The sequence below is a fragment of the Bombina bombina genome, chromosome 2 (assembly GCF_027579735.1).
Source record: "Bombina bombina isolate aBomBom1 chromosome 2, aBomBom1.pri, whole genome shotgun sequence".
NCBI lineage: Eukaryota > Metazoa > Chordata > Amphibia > Anura > Bombinatoridae > Bombina > Bombina bombina.
In genome coordinates, this window is record NC_069500.1 from 417,566,206 (window position 1) to 417,578,762 (window position 12,557).

The 12,557-nt window shown below is 32.8% G+C and overlaps 1 long non-coding RNA gene across 1 annotated transcript; it reads left to right on the forward strand.

Annotated features, from left to right (window-relative positions):
* The first annotated feature begins 8,528 nt into the window (after positions 1 to 8,528).
* On the forward strand, positions 8,529 to 11,742 carry LOC128647797 (uncharacterized). The gene is made up of 2 exons (XR_008400417.1): positions 8,529 to 8,823; positions 11,304 to 11,742. It is a non-coding gene; the product is annotated as an uncharacterized LOC128647797 (long non-coding RNA).
* Positions 11,743 to 12,557: the final 815 nt, after the last annotated feature.

Here is a 12,557-nt window from a genome sequence, read left to right on the forward strand (position 1 = left end):
TGTTAGGAAGTAATATAAACGAATATATCCAAAAGAGTGTGGGACATTTCTTTCTAATTAGCCTGGGATCCAGCAATTAGTGACAATGTCTTAAGCATTCAAACAGTGATCATTTTAATTTTTTTGTTGTCGAACTGACATGACATCCTTGAATATGTTAAAAGAAAATGCAATACTATAATCTGTTACTAAACCAACAACTAAAGCACTATAATTAGCTTTTTTATTGGACTAAGATTACATAATAAAGGACAAGCTTTCAAGAGATTATATATATATATATATATATATATATATATATATATATATATATATATATATATATATATATATATATATATATGTGTATATATATATATATATATATATATATGTATATATATATATATATATATATATATAAAATGGATGTTTTTTATTTCACTTGTCAGACTTCTTGATGATATACATAGACTGTTATAAACCCAAACCAGTTTGTTAAATTCCATCACAAAGACCTTCTGTCTCCCTGAGGCAGCCATTTTGTACTCATACCTTAGTATATATAGCTCTGATTGGCCAGTGCAATTGGTGATGTCACTTGAGTGTATCAAGCAATCATTTCTGGTTCTAGCCAATTTGTTACAGTGTATTCTAAAGTTTGAAAAAAGAGGACAATCTGGAAGTGATTACATATTTATTTCTAATGAAATTTGAAGGTATTTGCTTTTAGGAGAGTAGTGATATATTAATTAAATAAACAATCACAACAGATCTCTTTTGTAAAATGTGGAGCAAATTCGCCATATTTTCACCATAATTAGAAATACATTGGATAAATATAAGAAATTTAAATAAATGTGTAAGAAAGATTATTTAAAATATTGATAGAATAGTTATTATTTTAACTACATTACATTAAATAGCTGCCACAAATGTATTGCTACATAAAAGTATTGCAGGGGGGCAAGATGTAGATTATATTCAATAGAAGTTTATGAACATTTTTTTCTAAATTTTGGTTTTAATTTGCATTAAATTTAAAGTTTTTAACTTATCATATGTTTGAAGATGGAGTGTTTATTGGTTTAAACATATTTCCTTTACATATTATTGTTCTATTTAACATGATTGTGTGTAACAATGTTATTTTATTTGACAACAGTTGTTTCTAAAAGATTAAAATAACACAGATTATAATACTGTTTATCTGTTCATCAACTCTGATAGAAAATACACACATAACACATATTCAATAACACAAGATATACTTATTTACATTTAATACAAGTAAACAGAATAAAACCTATTTATACAGATAATTAAATTTGGAGTTTAAAACTTTGTTGATAGGACTATATAAATGTAGGCATAGTGTTTGCTACATTTATTTGATTTTCAGAAAACATTTGTAATATACATGAATTTAGCAAGAAAAATATAATATATGAAATAATTTGATGCATTTGTGAACTAGACATGTAAAATAGTAAATTTATAAGCTGATTTGTTTTAATTATAACTTTATGTGAACTTAGTTTTAAAGTCAGGTCTGGTATTTTTTAATTTTTAATTTTGTTTTACACTGGTGTAGAACCTATTTTGTTAGAAAAAAATGAAAGAAGATGAAATAAAGACAATATATGCAATTTAAAGACATATTAAAGATATCAGGTCATATTTTAACATAACACCATCATTTATTTTTATTTACTGTTTTAAAATTTAACCAATTTAAGGTGCTTGTAGATATAATTCCTATATTAACTTTTTGCAAGTTATGTGAAAATATATGGTATAAAATTTCAGTGCATACAATCACTTCACAAGTTGGTATGTAGACTTGTTTATATAGACATTATGATTGTTAAGTCACTTGTTCATTAAATCATTCAAGTTCTGATTGCATTTGACTATAAGAATTTTGTCTTTTTTATTAAACATATATAAACTAGTTGTACTGCCTTAGAGAAATACCAACTTGAAATAACTCACTAAAAAATATAAATTAAATCTGGAAACAAGATAAGAATAATTTGAACATGAAAAATAGATTACAGCTAATTGTAGCACACTGTCTTGTGTAAAAATACATTTAAATTCATTAAACTAAATTAGTTTATTGTTAAAATAAAGAAATTAATATATTTTGGATGATACTTTGGAGACTTTAAAACAGTTAATGTTAAATTAGAGGAAACTTTTTACCTTTTTTTTTATTCATTTAAGCATTGTCCCTTAATAACCCCTCCAAATATTTATTAAAGAATTTTTTAGAAAAGTTAAGGTGCATGATGAAACTTATTTGTTTTTTATTTAAATATAAAATTTCAGAATGTTTGAATACAAACACAAGGTAGCCTGTGGGTTAATTTACCAAATTGCAAACACTTTAGCAAAGGAAAGGGGATCATTCAGAAAAGAAAAAAGTTAGAAAATATTTTGCTCTTCCTTTAAGTTCTACTAACATAGCTTAAACATTAGTTTATTTCAAAGCAATAGATGTGATGCTGAGGGTTAACTCTTTGCATACAAATGTATAAAATGATAATGTAAGTAAAATGTACAAATTTAAATAGATAATGTGTATTAAAAATGAAATTATTAAATATTATTAAGTATTTTAATTACAGACTATCTGTTAAGGAATATATTGAAAGCACCATAGTGTTTTATTTTAAAATATTACTACAATTTCAAGTGCAGTAACTTGCCTGGGATTATAGAAATGTGAAAATATTTACAAACACATACACACAATATATATATATATATATATATATATATATATATATATATATATATATATATATATATATATATATATATATATAAAACGTATAATATATATATATATATATATATATATATACATATATATACATACAGACACACAATTTTTAATTTAAATGTACTTTCTCAGTTTGTTGAATCAATTTATTGAGAATAATCAATACTCATAAATGTGAAGATTAGTGTACCAATATGATTATCACTAATATGATTTCCATAACTATTTCAAATATACAGGTACACACATATTGATATTTAGAAAAAGTGACACAATATGTGTTTCCCCTTACAATGAAATCATTAAGACAACAGATGATACAAAAAAATGAAGATTTTGTAAAATCTCAAGAATTCTGTGCTAATGAAACAAATTGGTTTAGAGTTTATAGCAATATAAAGAAATTCGTCACTCTTAGTTCTTTATGCACTAATCTTATAAAACATGTAAGTCTAAGATTTTTTTAATTAGTTCAATAACTTTTTGAACTGGTTTACTGTGAAACAATGTTATGGTGTTATTAATATTTAAAATATAGGCACAGGAAAGGCAAAACAATATGAAGCACTCCAGGATTATATGCAAATTAAATATACTGGCTGACACTTTATTCTAATATTTACATATATCTATTTTAGTTCTGTATTTAGGTCTGTGACAGACAGTGTCAATTTGAGCTGTTTCATTAAGTAGTATTAATACTACTTAAAATTAAGTGGTGAAATGGTGTGGAAGAATATAGTTTTATTTCCTTAATACTTAATTATTAGAAAAAAATGTCCTGTTGATCTGTCCCAAACTTTACTAGATTTATTTTCAAAGAGCTAGGGTGACCTTAAATAACCTTGTAAATCATAGACTTAAAGACTTATAAACTGAAGTGGAAGGGAATTTAACTATTTAACTTTATCTTTTTAGAACAAAGCTGGTGACATCTGCTAAATATTAGCACACATAAATATGAATAAATATTAATATTAATAAATTGAAAATCACCTGCAACTATGGTGGGAACTATGATCATTCAAGAAAAGGGTTTCTATTTGTGCTGGTGATATAAATGACTTTAAATTAAATCAGCAATAAAGTTTTGACATAAAACTAATTAGTTTGTTGGTAACTGGAAGCCTGCAGAACAACACAAGCAACAATGTATCTGAACAGCTTTCAAACCACTTAACATTATATCTGTGGTAAATTCATTTAACTAGCTCCTCAGTTAGTGAACTAATAAGACACCCATTAAAATAACACAATGCTAAATGAAAATAATGGCTGTCACATTTGTTTTTATTTGTACCTTTAAAAAGCAGATGGTACTATACACAGGGAACATGTCTTTCTGTGTGTGTGTGTGTATATATATATATATATATATATATATATATATATATATATATATACACATATACATATAGTGTGTGTGTGTGTGAGTGAGTGTGTGCCCTATTGCTCTGTTGTTTCTTTATATTGGTCTCATTTTTTAGCACACTGACATGTCCTGTCTATTGATTTCTTTTTCGGAGACATGAAAGGGATTTTTTTACAGGCCTTCCCTGTGGAAAGCACCAGCATTAAAAGGTGATACCACCCACTCAGTAGGAATGGCATGCATGCAATTAGGAGCAAGCTCCCAGCTCGAGGGGGGTGGGGGTGGTAAGAATTCAAAGTAGAGGGAAAAAAAGCAGAGATCCCCCACCTCCCACAAACAACAAATCCATTTAGACTTCCAGAGCCATCAATATTGATCAGTGCTCTCACAGACTGATTAACCCCATCTACACTGGGAATTTAGGCAGACCTGGAAAATGTGAATTGGGGAATTTGCACAAATAAAATAATTTACAGAGTTTTTTTTTCTTTTGTATATATTCCAGGTTTTCACGGTGAGATAGATAGAGAGCAATCTGTAATCAATATTGTATTAGCAAATTGATCCTACTTTTATTTTGTTTTAGAATATTCTGTTTTTTGTTTAATATATGAGTCCTTAAAAGGAAATAAAATGGAATAATAAAACTTAATTTCAGTAACTCATCATGAGATCTTGGACAAAAACTTGAGGGAGATATAAAATGAGAAATCACAGCTATTACCAATCAACACAATTATCCTGATATGGAAAATGTCACTGTATGAGTCACTGTAAAATCTGAATTTTGTGGATATTTATATACTTACAATGTAGTTACATTGTGGGATTTTAATGTAATTCTCTGCCACAAGTAATAATTGTTATCTTTTGTATATTCAGATTTTCTATTTTGTACAGAAATTGTTGTTAAATTAGTAAGGGGGACACTAGCTTGTGCTTTTTTAGAATAAACTTGAAATAAAGTTTTTCTCAGAAAATATTTCAGACACACAAGCTGTGTTTGTATACAGACATTTTGACAGTCACATTGTTTTTTTTTATACAATTTTAGGCTGTACTTTGTTATAGGGCAGAATTATGTATATGCTATTAGTTATTGTAATTAAAATGTACTTCTTCCATGTACAAATTAAGTTAATATGAACAATAAAAGTATAGATACACTTTGTGGGCATTATAAAACTTTTTGAACAAATGTATATTTATTTACATTTTTTTATTTTGTTTTCTGGTTTATTTAACTTATTCTACAATTATTTTGGGCACATTTTAAAACCAATCACATGCTATTTTAACATATAACTATATTATACATTTAGAATAAAATAACACTAAAAGACTTTATCTTTGACTACAACAAACTAAAAATGTTGTTTCCTTCTTTTATAAATAAAATATGTAGCAATTTTGCTGGTGTGGTAATTAAGTGTAATTAAATATGCTTGAATCAGCATGTCATTATTTAACATTATAAAATATTGCTGCTATATTTAACTGTTTTTTTTAGTGTTTTAAATTGCAGCACATTATTTAGTGTATAATTAAATAAACCAGTGGTTTGCACACACAAAAAATGAACAAAATATCTCATTTAAATTTATTGCTACACTATTTTTATTACACTAAACATAAGCTAAATGTATTTCTACATAGAAACACTATCTGATGTAGGCATTAACCCCATCTCTCCCTGCTGAGTTCTGATCTATAGCTATAGAACAGTGGGGTGTTTACCCAAATAATAACACCATAAAGGCAGCTGGTTAGAGAACAATAAACACTCCCCTCAGTCTTATTTTACACCCATAAATATCACTTAAAGATCTTCATCTTCAAAACACCAATAATTATGTCAGCAGTATACAAAAAGTGCTTGTGAAACGTGCCCCCGGCTGCAAGGGGTTAAGGGGGCTCTAGGTGAAGGCCCTGTACTAGGGAGATATAGTTTAAGTAAAAACACTTTATGCCCCGCCCACTGACGTCACATGGACGGTTACATTGGAAAAAAACAAGATCTGGCCAAAGCAGTGTGATTTATCTAGCATGTTAGCCCCCAGAATATTGCAGGCACTCCCCACATTATCTGTGGTCCCCCACCTCCTCCACAAAATACACAGAAGCTAGGAAAACATAGAGAAAGCAGTAACTTTAGCTTGTAAAGAGATTCAACATAAGGGCTCTCCCTGTGGCACTTAACTCTCTTTGTGCTGGGAAGATTTGCTGACACATTGACCGTACAAGGGGTTAAACTAGCAGAGCTCTAAATCCTAGGTCATATTGGCCTGGTCCAGCTTCCCTAACAGCAGAAGAACTATGTTGCCTTCTCCCTAGGTAAGTTATTATACAAAATATTTCCAAGACATGTATTGCTCTGTATATTCTGATCTACTAAATGTATATGTATCACCAGTAATTAAAGTTATTAACTAATATGATTTTATGTTGAGTACTAAAACGAATTCTGATAATAATTGTGTGTGTATATATATATATACATATATATAATTGTGTGTATATATATATAATCCTCATGTGTGTCTAAAAATGAAAGAAAAAGATATCAAATTACTTTTAAAATATTACTAATTTTAATCTAACGCTATATAAGAAATACATGTTAGATATACTGAACGATTAATTAGATAAAATAAATATAAAATTGCATAATACAGGGGCTCACCTTGAACTCCAGGGACCCTTTTATTTCTTTTCATATACCTCTTTTTCCAGCAGCACAGAGCAAAACTCACATAAAGAGACATGCTATGCTTAGTAGCAGGACACTCTGCAAACAGTTTTACAGAGAACACTGCAGCTTTAAAAGGCTGCCATTTTGAAACCAGAATAACATATTCCAATAGCCAGAAGAAATCCCCCCTTTGAATCTCTCATGGCCTTTTTGAATTCACGCCCTGCCTTACATCAAACGCTTTTTTTGCTGATTAACTGCACAATCAGGTCCCTGTAGATGAAGGGGGGGATAGAGAAGAGAAAAGCAACCCCTTTTCTAAAGAACAATGCTCTAATCTCAGCTCCATTGGACAGGAATGTCTGATTTCACAGCCCACTGCTTCTCCCATCTCCCAAAAACACCCTGTCAAAGGTCCACCAAGGAGACATCCCCTCCCTCTGAATGAAAAATGGACAAGTTGAAAAAATTCAGTCTAATAATTTTGTTGTTAAAAAATAAATAGCAAAAATACACAAAGGTTTTTTGTTTTGTTTTTAAAATGTTAAAATGGAGAAAGCTGATAGTGTTATTTTCATAGGCAAAATAAAATATGTTGTTTTTAAAATGTTGAAGACAAATAATCATTTTGATATCTCTAAATGTGGCTGTAAGAAAACAATAAAAAAATAAATAAACATTGCTACAATTTATGCATCCACTGCAAATTCCTTTGAATTATTGCAGAGCAAAAGCAACAGTGTTTTCACAAAATAGTAGTTTTATTAATATTAATTTAATTGTTTAAATATTAAATTAATTTAAACAAAGTAACAACATTTCTATATATTTGAAAATAACAAAAACTGTGTGCAGACATGTAGTTCTATAATTATCGAATTATTTCATATGTCTAATAATTTTAAAGCACATCATTTAGGACATTATTTACATGATTATTTTTTATTATAACTATATTATAAAAATTGCATAACTTTTATAAAATGCCAAATGTATGCACATAATGTTTACTATATTCTCATAGTCAGTGGTTCTTCTCTATAATGGGATATTTGAAATAAATTAAAGCTTTTCATGTTCTACAAATGTGTTAAACATTGTGTGGCATGGAGATTGCATGATTTGTTTGAAAAGTATATTTATTTATACCAGAGTGATCTTCAAGATTATGAGCTCGTATTAAACAATGAAGGTATCTCGTGTTGTAGAGAATACACATTTCTGATATAACTTTACTCTATTAAGTGTAGGAAATGGGAGTGTAGTTTCATTTCCAGAATGTCGCCTGTCCTTCCCTTTTAAATTAAATGCCATGATGGGTCCGTGTCCCTCCAGATGTTGACAGGGGGGGTGAGGTGTAGAAGTAGTATTCTGAACACCAAATCCTCCCCCTGCCCTGGGTGAGTGCTGTGTGTTTCCCATGTGTGTGTGTCCTCCCTCATGGATGTGTTTACACCCCAGGACCCCTCTGTTGGGACCTAAATCAATGAAAATGTAGTTGGCAAGAAAAAAGGCGGGCAAACCCAAAAAATTTGTGAATGGAAGAATGTGTTTGTGCATTCATTGTTAAAATAAAGAACGTGTTGTGACGTGAGGCTCCTGGCATCCAATGAGGGCACAGATGATATTTTTAAATATCCTCAGGCTCCAGCCAATCGGAAATCTGGTGGCAAAGACTAGCGCAGGCGCTTACCAATCAGAGGATGGATATGCAAATGAGGATCTGTCCAAGCAGGAGCTGAATGTCAACTAGTCAAAGATGGAGGCTGGAGCTGGAAGGCCATGAGGTTTCTACCGGGGAGGAGAACCGCCTCTCTACCCCTCAGGAAGGCGCAGGGGCAAGGCAAGAGTCGAGGCTTGGGGCCCTATGGAAGGCTTCTAGTGGGCGAGTGGCAACCAAAGGCCCTTGCAGCCCCTTTATCCAACTTTTCCAGAAGGAGGTGCCTTTCTAGCCCAGATGCCATTCATGAATTTGGGGTCTTATTGCTGGTGAGTAGCATCCGGGAGGCTCTAGCGGAAATGGCGGGAGCTGGGGGTTAGTGCGGAATGTAGTGGCTGCTGTCAGGGGGTAGAATCTCCCTCTAGCGGTGCTGGCTGATGGAGGGAGACACCCAGGAGGGGCCCCGTGTCCAGCAAGCAGGGGATGTCATGAGAATACTGACAAAGGAGCTGGACCAGATGCATTTGTGTGGCTGCACGGAGCGTGACATAAGGGGTATTGCACGAGGTGCCTGGCACACTATGTGCCCCTCTACCCCCCAGCTGTAGGACCCCCCTGCTAGAGTCGCCGTGTCTCTCCTTTCTGGGACCCCTGTGAGTGATGGGGGAGAGCACAGGCTGCCAGCTCTTCGCACCCACGCCCATCCCAGCTAGAGCTAGGGGCTTCCTGGCACCCTCACTGTCAGGCGTCTTATCTGTAAAATGTCTTCATTATAGCGAGGCAGAAATACTCTCCCTATCCCGGGGCTGTGGGGTCCCCACCTGCGCAGCAGCAGAGCCCTAAGCCCATAGACTCAGTGACTGTCAGCCGGATGGAACTATAGCCCGAGAGAACCCGGCCGCACTGTCACAAAACTTCTCACTGGAGCGGTCTCCTGTCACTGAGGTGGGACATTCCGTCCGGGGAGCTGGATTCGTGGCTGGTTTTTGTTTTTTTAGGCGATTCTGCACTTCACTGGGCTCCTGAAATTATAGGCAACTCTAGCTGTGTAAAGTTCTCAGTGATTCGTAAGCTCCAACCGTATTCTATACGTCCTATCTATCTACCTTATCTATCTATATCTATCGGTATCTATTCACTGGGTATTACGTTTCCTCTGTGTTGCTTCTATGTGGAATATATATAACATTGTAAATTAAACTTTGTACTTGGGGTGTATTTTAGAAATCCCGATTTGACCATTTTATCCACATTTTATGGTTTATCTACAATAATATAGATGGAATTTAATTACGTCTGCTAAATATATTTTGTTCCCTTAGTTTACTTATCAGATGGCAAATCACTGAGATGTTGGGGAAAAGTGGGATTGTAACAAAATTAAATTGTACATTTTTTTTTTGGATTTTATTTACTGCTACAATGTCAAGGCTAGGGATATAATTGTAACTTTTTCTTGATATATTACACGATTGTAGATATTTTATGTCAATGTTTATTTGAATGACTTGCAGTGTTGTATGGTTTATTTTTGTGTAAATTGTTGTGGTGAGCTGACACCATACACCACAAGAGTTTCTCTGTGACAGGAGTGTTTGTTTATTTGGAAATACGTGGGACATGGCTGCTATCCGGGGCCCTTTTTCTGTTGTACTACTAGAGATTGTGATGAGCAGTGCAATATTAAAAGGGCATTGGCTGGCAGGATCTTGACCTCCTCAATTTCCTTTATATTTTGAGCCCTTTCCTGTGTAAAATAGTATTTATCTCTAATGCAAATTATCCCCCTGATTTTTATACAGAATTATGGTGCAACAAATACTATTTTTAAAATACATGATACATTTTGTTCTAATATGTATCAATACAATTCTTGAATGTTTTAGGACCTTTCAAGCAGATGTCATTTCTATATGCATTCGATGTACTTCGTTTAGACAATTTTGAAAATATATTTTGTTCTATGTTTAAGACATTTATATTTTTGACTTACAGTACTATAAAAGGATTAAAACATAAACTACCATTTGATTAAAGAAATCAGCAGTTGTAACGCCCCCATTTAGCAAATTATTGCTGGTTTGGTGCAATTCTCAAATTACAACAAAGATAAAATGTTATAAACATATAATTAATAATAATATTTATGTCAGGAATAGTTTATACTATATTTTATAATTGGAAAATAATTATATTGATATATTGATGGTATATTAATTTCTACAAATCCGTTCCAATAGGTATCTTACAGATCAGCCTATGCATAAGAAAGTATTAATACTTTATTTAGATGATTCTATACATACTTTGCATTACTGATGTGAGTATTTAACATTCTGCTGTGCTGATAAAACAGGGCGGACACTGAGCTGGTGTGAGATGCTCTGACAATGTTGCACTACTGTGTTTTCATATGAAGCAGTGCAATAGTATTGTCAAAGCATTTTATTCTAGCAGAACTCCAAAACATGTCATGTTGTAAAGTTATTGACTTTTAAGGATTGATACTTGCTATGAACAGATTTCTTTGCAACAGTTATGCATAACTTTGACGTAAAAATAGTATTTTTTCCTCTATGTATCTATAATCTCTCTCTTTTTTCCATTAAATCAGTCCTTAAACTGAAGTGTTATTTAAATAAATAAAATGTATCATATTATATGATTGGTAGCTATCTGATGATGTCAATAGTTTTTTTTTTCCTTTTTTTTCATGTTACTTTTTTTGTTGCTTATCCCATTTTTAGAAGTTCTTACATTTTTATTATTGATTAATCGAATGCTTTTAAATCTCTCTCTGTATGTAAAGGAGCCTGAATGCACACAGCTTGGGGAGTAAATTCACATCTGCATAAAAAGTTGCATTGCTTTCTGGAGATGGTGATGAGTGGAATACATATTTAACGTGACTATAGTTCCCAGGAAACACACTCAAAAAGTATTCATCATATTGTGTCAGTATTATATATATTTACATTTTAAATTATGCAGTTGATAGATTGTAAATTACAATTTTGCTTGTGAAGTTATTCTGCTTGGCAGGTATTGTGACATTAGCATTTTGCACCCCTAGAATCCTGTGTGTTGTTTACCCGGGGAGCTCAGGTGTAGGGAAAGAAAAACAGGGTGTTTTTGGTGCATATGCGGGATTTTAGCTGCTGAATGATTCATATATAATTATGTGTATGAATATATCTATCACTATTGTTATTCCTGATGAAGTTCACCTAAACTCTTGTCAATATGTATCACTTGTTGTGTGTTAATTATTCCACTGTGTCCATCGTATGAATTATGATTTGCTAGATTCATGTATTATTTAAAGGGTGTATAAGTAATACCTATGAAGTTGGTGCTATGTTTGTGTTGGGGCTGGATGAAGGGGCTGGCTCTCCCAAGTTCAGCCCTTGTATTATAACTTTATCCATAGCAAGATGGGGGAGCATGTGTTAAAAACCATATTATCCATTAGATGAACATGCAAGTTGTGTTTTGGTGTTTGCAAGGAGACAATGGTGATTATGGGATATACAAGGGAATACATGCAGGAGTAGAGGCCAATTAGGAGTACGTGATTGTGTAGATGTGTCACTAGATGTGTATGCAGTGTGTATACATGTGTGTGTGTGTGTGTGTGAGCGGATTCCAGGGCTGGGGGAGGGGAGGGCTGAGGAATGCAGTGAATCAGGTCGGGCTGTTGAGGGGGAGGGGAGAGCCTCGGGAGAGCTTTCATCCTGTCGTTGCATAAACTTGTTAAAAGAAGCCCTCATGTGTAGGAAGCGGTCTAGGATAGGGGACTCGCCCATACCCTTGCCCCCCGTTAGTCATTACTACCAGCCCTTAGTTAGGGGGCCTCCATATCCCTTGTACCCCGGGCTTCTGGCCTGGCCATATGTAACCTTTTCTCTGCTGGCCAGATACACTTGGCTCTTCTGTGTTCTACACTTGGTCCTCCTATAGGATAGCACTAATAGGAGTAGTTTTTTTTTTCTTTCTTACAATAAATTACGTTCTGATATATATTATTAGTATGAGGCATTATCATATGTCGCTCACTTGACAT